This window comes from Eulemur rufifrons, chromosome 8 (assembly GCF_041146395.1).
Source record: "Eulemur rufifrons isolate Redbay chromosome 8, OSU_ERuf_1, whole genome shotgun sequence".
In the NCBI taxonomy this organism is placed as follows: domain Eukaryota; kingdom Metazoa; phylum Chordata; class Mammalia; order Primates; family Lemuridae; genus Eulemur; species Eulemur rufifrons.
In genome coordinates this window covers 118,698,517-118,713,533 of record NC_090990.1, presented here as the reverse complement: position 1 = coordinate 118,713,533, position 15,017 = coordinate 118,698,517, and positions in this window count along the sequence as shown.

The window sequence follows — 15,017 nt, the reverse complement described above, 5'->3', positions numbered from 1 at the left end:
CCTCAAGCAATCCTCCCACCTCAGCTTCTCAGAGTGCTAGGATTACAAGTGTGAGCCACTGTGCCCAGCCTATAGTTGTGGTTCTTGATAGATAAGATAAAATTGATACAAACAGCATGAAGATATTCTGGTAATAAGCAATGATAATGAATTTGAAATTCAAATTTCTTTAAGCTCAAACCCCTTTAATTTTGCACCATTTTATAAATATTTTACAAACAGTCCATTTCTTTTTTTTTTTTTTATACACAGAGTCTTGCTCTGTCACCCTGGGTAGAGTGCTGTGGCATCAGCCTAGCTCACAGGAACCTCAAATTTCTTGGTTCAAGTGATCCTCCTGCCTCTGCCACCATGCCCAGCCATAGTCCATTTCTAATTATCCATATATAAATTATCAACATTAGTCAATGGCTCATATATCAAAACATTCTGATGTATACTAGTTTATTTGTGTATCTTTTTAATTTTATTTATATAAAATTTTCTGGTGGTAAAATTAGCAAAAAAATTATTATTGTTCTGTTCATTTTATAAAACTGAATTTACTGCTATTGCTGTATTTTATATCCAGAGGATATTTTTTTTCCTTCGGTCCTAGGTTATACAGAATTGATTCCCAATTGTGTAGCTTATCTTCATGTGAAATGAATTAAAGTCTGCCCAGTGTTTGGATGCAGACCTATAGAGTGAGATGAGAAAAAGCTGCCAAGTCTGTTACCCTTTTTCATAGATTTTTCACAATTCCTACTTAAAGTAGCAGAATGTGAGCCAGTCTTATTCTGGTTTATATGAACTTGTGAAATTACCAAACTAGAACATTTTCTTCAAACACTAACAAGAAGTTGATTAAAAAAAAAAAAACTGTTAGCAAATCATAAAACTCCATGCAAATACAATCTGTCGGAAGGAAAAGATCTAAAGAGGCAAACATGGAAAGTTAGGAGAAAAAAAAAAAAGGAAGAAAAAAAGATTATTTTAGAAACTGTTAAAATTTTATTCTGAAGTATTTTATTTGTCATAAATCTACTACCATATTTAATTATTATACTTAAATCCTCTACTATAATATTTTAATCATTATCAACTGTGCTCTCTATTCATTTGATTTAATGAACACTAGAATAACTTTTTCCGTTGCTCTAATGATTTAAACTTTCCTCTGGACTTGCTCACATAGAGCTATTAACCAGTTCCAGAGTAACTATTAATCAAAAAGTCATTTAATCATTATCTTATTGACATAACACCTATTAATATTACTGGCTATATAGTTCTTCAACCTCTCAAATTTCAAGTTTCTTGGATCCTGTACTCTTATAAATAGTTCATCCACCTTTCCCCTCTGCTTTAAGACATTTGTTTTTTCCCTCCAGGTGTGGTGAGATTTTTTAGTAGTTTAAGTTTATTTTCTTTTGAATGGAGAAATAGATAGGGTTTATATATCTCAGAAGATGGAATATCAATGCTTTTAAGTAAAAGAGACAAGTGGACACAACATAGATTTCACAGATACAAGAAAAATGATAACATTACAGAGTAAGCCTAGATAAATCAGACCACCATGGTTACAGAGCATTAAAGGACAAGAGTATGCCTCTGGGCAATTGTGTGGAGTATGTGTACTTGTGTGTGTGTGAGAGAGAGAGAGAGAGAGTCAGAAAAGGAAAAGATGAAGGAAAAAAGATAGACAGGCAGACAGATTGATTGACTATAATTAGATTTGTTTTGTGTTTCTTACAGGTAGTTAGTTTCAGTCTACAATTTTTCATCAGTTGGTAAGTGGAATGTGGGAAAGATGATAAGTACATTAATAGGGTATAAAACTCTCAACTCAATAGGATGATCATTCAGAAGTAGGGTTACTAAAGATATAAAAATCAGTATCATTTTTGTATTTGTGCTTCTTATTGCAAGAAAACAGACTTTTTTTCTTTCCTGCAAGGATGGGCAAGCCCCCAAACCTCCCTTTTTATGGTATATCAAACTGCTGATATAACTAATGTTTATGGAATGTCTTCTTGGTTCATAAAGGACGTGATTAATCTGAGCAGATCCACAATGAATTATGTTTAAGTGTGCTGTGTCATCAGCATGGCCTTTCCATTTCAATTAAAAGAATGCCACGGATGAAATCATAGCAATATCTTAATGAAATATGCATATTTACTAATTAGGAAGAGTGGCATATTTATTTTTATGGCATTTGTGAATTTTTAAAGAATAAAAGAAAGTGGCCTGAATCTGCAACTTAAATGTTGTGCTGCACAATAGATAACAATACACAATATGCAAAAGATGTTGTCATGGTGCTTTATCTATCTAATAGCATGAAAAATTAGACCAAATTATATTCCAACAGCATCTTCTTTATATACATGGTCCGATCCTATGTAACATTAAATGATCTTAAACTATTCTTTGGTGCCTTATAAGACTATTTCCAGAAAAAAGAATTCACACCTGTGTTTATATGATAGAAAAAAAAGGAAAATATGAATTTTTGAGTGGTTCTATTAAGGATGCAATGATTGAAAAATAATCAGTTATTGGGCATGCATTTCTAGCGAGTCAAACTTCAAAATCTTAAATTAAGGAGTAAGAAAAATGTTGCTATAAGTTTATCTAATGTGTCCATTTGAAATATTATTTTTAAACTTTACAAACATATACAGGTAAATTTAGTTGGTAAGTGCCGACACTCAAAATACCTCTTCAGACTAGGATTTTGTCTTAAACTTTTGTCTTTTCTAGTAAAAGCAGAGTATCTAAAACTTGATGATGCTTAATACATTTATTTTGAATGAGTAAATAAGTATTTTGTTGCTATATTTTAAAATGTCAAAAGATAAATGATGAGTATTATTATATAATAATGGTTAAATAATATTCTTAATGTCAGCCCTGGCTCTACTATGAACTAGATGTGCAAAATTAAGTTTAAATCAGCTTTAGGATTTTGAGGATATAAATTAACTTCCTCATGATTCTCTTTTCATATATAAGTAATGAATTTGGATGTGATAAAATTTAATGTTTTCCAATAGAAGAGCCACTATTTTTTTAGTGGGATGGGGGTTCTGCAATAACCAATTCTCCTATCTCTCTCTGTTGCCTTTCTTCTCAACTCTCAGAAATTGTTTGGCTCAAAGAGGCTTATTAAAGGAGTCAGGATTCTGTAAGGTATATACTAAACAAGGCTTGGATCAGGACTAAGAAGTTTAAAGTTAAGTTTGACTTTAGCCAAAAATTATATTATAATTGTCTGACTTTTTTTTTTTTTTTTTAGAAAAGTAGAAGTGGTAAAGGTATGCTCTGTTGAAAATTCACATTCTACACTCAGAAGTGCAAAAAAATATACTTTTTATTTAATATAGTTTATCTGGTCACAATCAAAACTTTCTCCAACTGCGGTGCCCCCCCAAAAAACAAACTCATAATGGTCTCTTCCTGCTTAAATAAACATTTTGGAGATGATAACCTACAGATCACATTTGGCAGGCTTCCAAATGTACTGCCTAGGGAAAGTCTTATGATTCCCTGCTTACATCTTACCCTTGAGTAAAGAACCTTATTGTGAGTCCTTCTGAGTTCCTGAAACTGTTGACATACTGATTACTATGTAACCTACTGACTTTGAAAAGGAAACTGATTTGTTACTAAATCATAAAGTTTTGCTGATTTGTTTCTGAATCATGAAGTTTTACTGATAGCTTTGTGCACTAAACATTTTAGCTTGTATGTTGTCATCTGTAGCCAATGATTGTAACCTCTGCATTGTAGCCATCCATGAAAGAAGACAACTCTAGTATGAAGAGTCCTCATCCCTTCTCCTAAAGTTTCTTATAAAATCATTCCAACGTGTAACAGACTTTGGAACATGCCCGACTGTTTTGGTGCGTCTTCCAAGTGTTGATACTCAAATTTGGCTTTCAAAAAACATTTATTAAATTATTCATGCCTCAACAACCTTAATTTCCATCGACAGAGAGATGACTGAAGAGAATATTTTTCTTCCCTCTTTCTTCTCCTTAAAGATGGAGAAGATGGAATATTACATAAATTTAGTTGGTAAGGCAGTGGCAGGGTTTGAGAGGATTAATTCCAATTTTGAAAGAACTTCTATGGGTAAATGTTATCAAACAGCATCACATGTCACAGAGGAATCTTTTGTGAAAGAAAGAGTCAATCTATGCAGCAAACTTCATTGTTGCTGTATTTTAAGAAACTGCCACAGCCCCCCGACTTTCAGCAGTCACCACTCTGATCACTAAGCAGACATTAACATTAAGGCGTAACCCACCACCTGCAAAAAGATTACAACTCCCTGAAGGCTCAGATGATTGATAGCATTTTTTAGCAATAAAACATTTTTAAATTAAGGTATGTACATTTTATTAGACATAATGCAATTGCACACTTAATATTATAGATTGCCATGGTGTAGTGTAGTTATAAATTTTATATGCAGTAGGAAACCAATGTATAAATACAATGTATACATGTACACAATGTATAACTCACTTTATTACAATATTTATTTTATTACAGTGGTATGGAATGGAACTTGCAATATCTCTGAGGTATGTCCTTTCATATATTTTATATTAGTTTACAGTTTTCCCTCAGTGTCTGTGGGGGATTGTTTCTAGACCTCTGTGAATACCAAAATCTGTGGATACTCAAGTCCCTGACATAAACTAGCATCGTGCTTGCGTATAATCTACACACATCCTCCCCTACTCTTTAAATCATGTCTGGATCACTTAGAATACCTAATATAATGCAAATGCTATATAAATAGCTGTTACGCTGTATTGGTTTTTTATTTGATTTGTTAATTATTGTATTGTTATTTTGGGGGTGTTTTTCCAAATATTTTCAAACAGCGGTTGGTTGAATCTACAGATGAGGAACCCACAGATATGGAGGGCCAACTACATATACATAAATGCATCTTAGAACACCTTTATTCAATTTTCAAAACTTTTGAAAATAAACCTGGTTATTGCCTTTGGGAAGCAGAGTGTAAGTAGATACTCTTGTGTTAACAGCTCACAAGAGAGACTGAATTACTACCTTTGGGACTTTTTGTTCTCACTAAACCAAAATATCTGTCTTTTGATATTGAAGAGATAAATTAGTACTGGAGAGTCAATCGTAGACTGTTTTTTAAAAGAGAAGATTAAAATCTAGGAGGGCATGTCAGATTGTACTTTGATGATATAAAATGATTTCATCCTGACTTAAAAGTAACCATTTTATGGATTATGCTTACAGTGGGGCAGCAAGGTCTGCTTCTAAACTATATTATTATTTTTTCTTTTCTTTTAAAATGATGACAAATGCTTGAAGTGATTTCTCATGTAATCACCTATTTTATACATGTATCCTTTATCAGTACCCAATGTGTATGCCAAAAGTGTGTTAAAGTCTATCATTATTATTCAATTTAATAAAATGTGAATGCTTTTGACTATGAACATGAGATTTTGCTTTACATTGATTCATGATGCCGTGAGGATGAGTGAACATGAGAAACTTTATCAATTTGCTCCATATAGTGGGTGGAGTTTAGAAGAAGATTATGGATTAGTTCAGTTGATAATATAAATCAGGTAAAAAAAAAGAAAAAGGTAAGTTACCTTTGAATAAAAGGTAAATTGCCTTTGAATGTGCCCAAACTAGGTTCTTTAGCACATCTTGTTGAGAATCTGGCTAATTTATTTTAGACAGGTATCCAATGAAACATAAAAATAAAGAGAGGAGCATTCAACTTAAGACAAATAGTAGATTGAAGAATTAAAAATTAAAATAAAGTAAAATTTAAAAAAGGCGAGGCATGGTAGCTCATGCCTGTAATCCTAGCACTCTGGGAGGCCAAGGCAGGAGGACTGCTTGAGGTGAGCAGTTTGAGACCAGCCTGATCAGCATAAGGAGAGAAATTAGCTCGGTGTGGGGGTACATGGCTGTGGTTCCAGTTACTCGGTGGGAGGATTACTTGAGTCCAGGTGTTGGAGGTTTCAGTGAACTACTATTATACCACTGTTCTCTAGCCTGTGGGACAGAGTGAGGCTCTGCCTCAAAAAAAAAAAAAAAAAAAAAAAAAAAAAAAAAAAAAAAAAAAAAAAAAAAAAGAAAGAAAAAGCAAAGCAAAGCAAAGCGCAAAGCAAAACAAAACACAATACCTCAAAAACTAAAACACACATTTTAACTGTTAATTATTCCAGGCAGCAGCATGGTGTGTTAGTAACAAAATACAACTCTGTGTCCAAAATATTCATTGACTATAACTTTTTAACTAATTTATATACCTGAGTGACAGGGTAGGGAATTGAAACAGGGCAGTAGTTACGACTGAGGAAAAATACTTCTTCTTGAAACAGTTATAAAATTTGAAATAAAAAATTATAATACATAAATAATGTGCTGTTATATTAATTAATCTATACCCATAGGTTATGGATGTGTGCTTACAAATTTAATGCATTGATATATCTTTATAATTTGATTTATATTGTTCTTTCATAGTGATTGCTTGTGCATTATTTATTTATCTGCTATATTATCAGAGGATAAAAATCCATATTGCAACACATAGGCAAAAATGACAGAAAAAAACAGAAGCAAAACCCAAGATGTATGGAATATGGGGGAAAAAATGTAAAATGTGTAATTGATATCCCTCAGGGAAAGCAGAGAGAGAACATAGTCAGAAGCAATAATCTGCAAGATAACAGCTGAGGAATTTACAAATTTGATGAAAGGTACTGTGTCCCAGAAGTAAGAAGCACTATAAACACTAAGAAGGAAAATACAAATAAAGTCATAATTAGTATTTCATAACCAAATTGCTAAAATGAAAAGACAAAGAGACAATCTTAAAATAGTAGATTGGACGTGCATGTTAATTTTAAAGGAGAAAGACCAAGAACAACTCAAAGCACTGTAAGAACAACGGAAACCAGAAGGCAGTGCTGAAAGAAAAGGCTTGCCAATCTAACATTCTGTTACCAAGAAAAATATTCTTAAGAATTCAAAATGCACTTTCAGACTAACAAAAACAGAGAGAAACCATTAGCAAAATTTTACTAAAAGCAGTCAATCAGATGGGAGGAAAATTACCTAAGAGGAAAGCATGGAGACCTATGAAAGAATGAAGGGCAAACATGAGCATAAATCTAAAGAAAAATTCATTGTATAAAATAATGTTTCAATCTGGGAATTGAAAATACATGAAAATTACAGGATATGGAAAAAACTCACAAAAGGTAAGAGAGGACTAAGTGGACCTAAATATTCAAACTTGGTTCTAAGTAAATATTTGAAATTTAAGTATGGCTAACCAACACCATTTACTGGGAATTGGCAACAAATTTTGCCCCCTCAAAAAAAAAAAAAAAAGTGGGAAGAAAAATAAAAATATTTATGCTCCCATATACTATTATTAAGAGATCGTTTGGGAGATTTTAATTTTGGCATCAAAATAAAGGAATAACTCAGAATTGATAGCTATTCTAAAATAATATGTTCACATAACTATATGAATGTTGTTATTATATGGTTCTTTCTTTTCTGAACTATTAAAAGTGCCTTTAATCAGAAATGCATTTTTTAGCCCTGGTCTAACAAAAAGCATAATAATATATTACATAATAATTTATACTTTCAAACAGCTTTCACAATATATCATTCCTTTTTCCCTCACAGCATCTATCTCACAGGTGCTATTTATGAATCTGCACACTTTATAGTTATGGAAGTATAAATACATTAATCGTTGAAAAGCCAATAGTATAGAAAAGTACGTTTATAGCTATTCTAACATTCCACTATTTTAAAATCTTTATTTCTACATTATTTTAGAGCAAATTTGTACTCTAAATTTCCAGTCTTTAGAAAAAAAATTAGATATTATTTAACTAATAAAAGTATACCTTGCCATAATTATTAATATGTAACCTAAGAATTAAAGCACCAGTTAATTGACTTGATTTCCAATGTGAAAAATATAATCTGTTAATTAACACTCATTGGCTTCTAAGTATACAGATTGTGTGACCTATGCTACAAATATATCTTTTTTTCCTCCATAGAATCAATATCACTGGTGTGTTTGCAAATTATTTGAGATTCTAAATGGATCTACTGTAGAAATATATACTGTTACTGTACTGGAGTAATCACTGGCATCGAAACTATTTATTTAAAATTAATGTATGTAAAAAGAAGTATAGTTCATTTGAAAAGATGGATATGTTCTTCTCTATTTCAAATAAAAATATAACAGCATTAGATTCTGATTCACACTCTAATTCTGTAATAGTAATTTTGAAACAAAACAAAACAAAACATTTTCTCCTCTATCAATCCATATTTAAGAATGAGACCATTCAGTTCTAAACCTGGAGATTATTATAGCCTACAGAAAATATGAAAAGCTTGTACAATTATGTCATATAGTAAAACCTCATTTCTTAAAACTCTAAACCAGGGAAAACACTCCTTATGGGATGTATTTACTTTCTAAACTTTAAGTTGTTATTACAGACATTTTTTAACTCGTGTGTATGAGTATGTGTGTGTGTGTGAATGACAGGTCTTTTTGTAGTTGAGTAATTAGCACAACAGAGTAAGCTAGGACTAACCAATCATTAATAATCAACTTGAGCAAGTGAATGTCTCTCAGGTTGCTACTAAATATTATCTAATAAATGAATCCTTCAAAAAGTAGTCAGGATAACTAATTTTTATAATTTATTAAAGTGAATTTTTATCTTATTTTATGATATGAATGATTCTATAGAAGGAACAAGGACAGAAGGACTCCCCAACCCAAATTTAGTCTGTATGTAAAGACTCACGATGCCTCACACACACACCACGAGGGTATGAAAAGATTTAGTACCCAGACAGTTGAGAGTCTGGGGAGAGAATGACAGGCTTCAAAAACTGGTCTGAAATAACTTGAGAGAACAAAGAAAGGGGACTGGCTTGAGATTTTATTGTGGTCAGGGGATGGGGACACAGGGTGAAAGTTTCTGCATAGAGGAAGGCGCTTGTGTATTTTGAATCTCCACCTGATGCCAAGGAAGGAGCACTCTGACTTTCTTATCAGCTTGACCAGATGTAGAGCAGAGGAGAAAATGGAGCAGTGGGGCATAAAATCAGGCAGTAAACATAACAAAGGAAAGTTAAATTTCTTATTATGTATAATTAGAAAAAGTTGTAAATCCAGCCATACCTGCAAAGGGATTCAAATCCCTAGTTTAGGATTTCCTCATGTGATCCCGAGAAAACACATAGTTACTTCAATCTCAGTCATCTCAAACAGGAAAATGGAGGGAATGATGCCTCTTTGTGTTTCTGTGAGGGCAAATTAAACTTCATATGTAAATAAATGACAGATACCTAGTAATACATGCTACTTCCATTCTATTCGCTATAAAGTATTGCCAAGACAATGAGTTTTTATACAATACCATTTCCCTCAGATCCTTATGGCAGAAATGGCTAGTTACCATCAATCTTTGTTCTCTTCTTTCTTAACAGTAAAATCCCTTCCTTTAATGAATTCAGTTGACCTGTTGACAAATATTTATGGTGTACCTAATATGTGCCATGACTGTTATAGACTTTATGTTAAATCAGCAATCAAAAATAGAAAAAGAAAAATAAATCTCCTCTCTTACAGAACTTACTTTCTAGGGTAAAGGACCAACAATAAACTATATATATAAATATAAATTTATGTGTATATTTGTAAATGTATGTACATATAAAAAACAACTCACATTGTATATTAGAAATTAATGTGTTATTAAATAATATTAAAGCTTGGTAAGAGGAATTGAAAATGTTGAGGTCCAGTAGGGATGAGGATTTAGTGCTAAATAGCATGGTCAGAGCAGGCCTCATTGAGAAGGTGATATCTGAGCAAACAAAGATTTCAAGGATCCAAGTGGATAACTAGAGTCAGAGTGTGCAATTCAAGCGGTGGGGCAGATGAAGAAATGCCCTAAAGTGAGGATGTGTCAGACTTGTTCATAGAACAGCAAAAACATTAGTGTGCTTAGAATCACAAGATGAAGAGTAAAAGATAAATATATCAAAGACATAGTAAAGGGGTACAGGCTAGACAGGGTCTTTGGCTTTAATTCTGAGTGTAATGAAGAGCAACAGCAAGTTTTAAGTAGAGGAATAAAATTTTCAGAATCACAATTGAGAGGTCCCACTCAGCCGCTGTGTTTAGAGTAGCTTTTAGAGTGACAAGGTTAAAAGCAGAAACACCTGATGGACTTTAACAATAGTTCAAATAGGAGACAGCTCTGGCTCAGACATAGATTTAGCACTGAAGTTGATGAACAGTAATTAGGTTTGGGGTATAATTTCAAAGAAACATCAAGAGGGATGTCCCATGGATTAGAAAGGATTCACAAAAGATTCCATGGGTTTTTGACTGAGCTACTGGAATACAAAATGCATAAACCATGTTTTAGAGGAAAGCTCAAGATAATCAGTTCTGAACATGTAGAGTTTAAGATACTTATTAGAAAACAAAGTAGAGATATAATATAGCAGTTGAATATAGCATTTTGGTGCTCCAGAGAAAAGACTGAACTGGAGATAAAATTTAGGATTTGTTGGGTTATGGATGATATGTACAACTTTATAACTTTGAAACAAGAAATCACCAAGCTGTAGATGTCAATAAAAAAAAGAACCAAGCCAAGATCTGGGGCACACCAAACTTAAGGGTAAACAGGAAAGGGTTACTTAAATTTTTAGCTGGCTACACAGCCACCTAGAATAAAATTTTCCTTCAGCTTGATATGTGTATGTGATCAAATACTAGCCTAAATAATTTAATTAGAAGGATTATTTGGCACCTTGAGTGAAGCCCCTGAAACAGATGTCAAAATCCTTTTACTTTTTTTTCTTTTTTCCTCTTCTATCTTGCTACCAAAGATAGAGATATGATACCTGTATCTTTAGGTACAACCATAGACCTGTGGATTTCAATATACTCTGGTAAGAGCAAATTGAATGCTGGAGAATGCCTGCATTTCTAGGGATGGAATTTGTAAAGACCAGATCTGCCCTGCAGGAAGTACTCAGACCTGCATTATATACTGAACAACACAATAGACACCCACTAATGTAAAATAGCTCAAGAGTTAAAGAACCCTGATTCCACAATGGCTCAAGAGGTAAAACAAAATAATAAGAATTTATCCAACAGTGTGAACAGAAATCTACCCCAAATATCAATTCTATCAGTAAATGTGAATGGCTTAAATTGTCCACTGAAGAGACATAGACTGGCTGAGTGGATTAAAAAAAAACGCAAGCCAAGTATCTGCTGTCTCCAGGAAACACATCCTACCCACAAAGGTGCTTTTAGACTCCAAGTAAAGGGTTGGAAAACAAACTTGCAGGCAAATGGAAACCAAAAGAAAGCTGGGGTAGCTATTCTTATGTCAGATAACATAAACTTTAAAACAGCAAAAGTAAAAAAAAAAAAAATAAAGATGATCACTATATAATAGTAGAGGGAAAAATCCAACAAGAAGACTAACAATTCCTAATATTTATGCGCCCAACACAGGAGCCCCCAGATACACAAAGCAAACCCTGTGTTCATAACAACATTTTGCATAACAGCCAAAAAGTAAAAACAAACTAAATGTCAATCAAATAATTAATGGATAAAGAAAATATTTACAGAGTATGATTAAGCCATAAAAAGGACTAAAGTGTGGAAAAATGCCCCAACATGGGTGAACCTTGAAATGTTATGCTAAGTGAAAGATGCCAGACAGATAAGACTACATATTTTATTATTCCATTGATATGAAATATCCACAATAGGCAAGTTCCATTTTATCTGTCCATAGAGACAGAAAGTAAATTGATAATGGCCAGGGGGTAGGATTAGGGGGAATAGGGAGTGACTGCCAATGGGTATGAGATTTTTTTGTGGGATGATGCAAATATTCTAAAATTAGACAGCAGTGATGGTTGCACAACTATATGCATATATTAAAAACTATCAATTTGTGTACTTTGGGCACATTTTATAATATGTGCATTATATCTCAATAAAGCTAGTACAACAAAAGAAAAATAAATAAATAAATAAACAAACATTATAAACAGTAATGCCATAGTAGCTGGGGATTTCAACACTCCACTGACTGAACTGGACAAATCCTCCAAGCAGAAAATAAGCAAAGAAATACTGGATATAAAAAGATCTCTTGAACCAATGATTCTAACAGACATCTACAGAACATTCCACCCAAATAAAGCTGAATATACATTCTTCTCATCACCTCATAGAACTTTTACCTAAAATCAATTACATACTAAGCCACAAATCAGATCTCAGCAAATTTTTGAAAAATAGAAATTATACTATGTATCTTCTCAGACACAGTGGAATAAAATTAGAGATCAATTCCAACAGAAACACTCACCACTTCACAAAGACATGGAAATTAAACAATCTATTGCTGAATGACCATCGGGTCAAGGAGGAGATCCAGATGGAAATCAAAAGGTTCTTAGAACTAAATGAAATAGTACTATCATAACAACCTGGGCTGCCTTCTTCCAGATTTTTACATGAGATACATAACTTTTTCATCTTGTTTAATTTTGGATCTCCATTATTTTCAGGTGAAATTAATCCTAAGTGATCAATTTCCATTAGAAAACCAGAAGGGAATATACTAGTTGTTTTTATTTTTCTTATAGTAAGGAATGAAATATCCTCCTTCTGGTGATATCAATTTAGATTGTGTAGTACCATCTGGAATATCATTACATAAATATTTCCATTTCTTTCATGTGGAAAAGAAATATAGCTATTCTTTATTTAATATAATATATGTGTGTATATATTATTTTATAATATTTTATTTATTTTTTTAATATTTTATTTAATTTTATTTCATAAAATTGTGTATAATAGCACTGAAGGAATCAAATGTGTATAATAGCATTGAAGGAATCCTGAAGCAATCATAATGTAGATAAGGTATCAAGAGTTTGACAGTAGGAATTTTAGAAAGGCATTATAAACAGAATCCATGTATGAGTACACATTTTGAAATGATAAAGCTTTTTTTCACTCTTCAATAATAAGCCTTAGGCAGCCTTATTATTTCTTGGAACTATTAAACAGTAAAAATTTTAAAACACTATGTGGAAGTTCTAGTGGACAAAGTCTCAAAACGTACTGAGAGAGTTATTTCTTTAATATATGCTTTGGCCATGTAGCATTAGCATGGCATCTATTAAGAATTTTGGATATTAATAATTAGCATAATCTGTCATTGAGACTATACTTGGAGAATATTTTGAGGGGGAATGAACAAACTGCTAAACGTCTTTAAGTTGTTTGTTAAATCTTAGGAAAATAAAATCATGGCTCTGCCTTTAAAGAGCACTCATGAATAAATGTCTCTTTTTCTTCAAAGACTGTGCTTGCTGTTGTAAATGAGAATCCACATACACAATTACCTGTGATTCAGGAAGGCAGCTGCAAATATATGACACCATCGATGCATCTGCAGGAGAAAAAAAAGCACATGCTATGATTTTTATTTAGATTCCTTTCAAAGAAGAGACGAGACCCGATAGGAAGAAAAGTCACTAGACAATTAATAAACATTACTTCTCATCTCACTGCTTTACTTTTATTGCCTCATCCTTTATAGTTTTATGGGTTTGTTCTTGCCACCCTAATCTTTCCCTCTTGTAATTTTGGGTTGATTTAAAATCAGCTTTCCTGTGGCTTTTTTAGGCTAGGGAGTTGTCCATTAATAGAGTGCTTGCCTAGCATTTTCTCTATATCTTTTACAGCTCTATTTAAGAGTTAAAAAGTAGGTGATAAAATTGAAATATGTTAATATAAAAATGAAGAAAAGGATTTGTCTTAGTATATTAAAAAGATTAAGCAATGGTACGAGAGTTCTAGATCATCTAGATTTTAGCTCTTGCTAGTCGAAGCTGCTCCCACATCTCTATAAAGACACTAGATGACAGCTCTCCTCCAAGGTCAGGTTATTCTGTCACTGCAAGTAAAAAGCATGAAAGAGATTTATTAGGCACCAATGTTCATCTATGCATTTTATCTTTTCCCAATATAAATACCTATGAGATGCTTGAAGCAGTGTTTAAAAGGAGTCCTAATGAATTATAAATGATGATAAATCTGACTTCATTTCAAATTGATGGGCTTTTTATATTTAACAATTTTACTATGGAGGTTGCCTTTTGTTACATAGCTCTTTCAAGTTTGACTATATGACACGTTATCCAAAACTGGTATTTGGGGGAGATGATTAAAATGACAATATTATAAGAATAAAATACAAATATAGAATAATACTTTATTGGAAAAATCCTGGATACATATATATATATATATATGAATGAAAACATTATACAAACATGAACACACACTTTATCCATATGTATTTATTTTTCATATAAAATTTGATTATCGGATCAAAAGTGTATTTACTTCAGATAAATTCAGACTATTATTACCTTTTTTCACCAAAGGAAGATCTAGTCATGCCAAAAATATTTTTTCCAGAATATTACAGGGGTACAAATTTTTAGGGGTACATATATTGCCTTTGCCCCACCCGAGTCAGAGATTCAAGCGTGTCCATCTCCGAGACAGTGAGCACTGCACACATTAGGTGTGAATATACCCACCCCCTGCTGCCCTCTCCCACCTGACCAACACTTGATGAATGTTACCACTATATGTGCACATAAGTGTTGATCAATTAATACCAATTTGATGGTGGTACATGCAGTACTTGTTTTTCCATTCTTGGGATACTTCACTTAGTAGAATGGGCTCCAGTTCTATCCAGGATAATACAAGAGGTGCTATACACCATTGTTTTTTTTTTTTTTTTTTTTTTTTTTTTTGGTGACTAAGTAGAACTCCAGGGTATACATATATAACATTTTATTAATCCATTCATGTATTGATG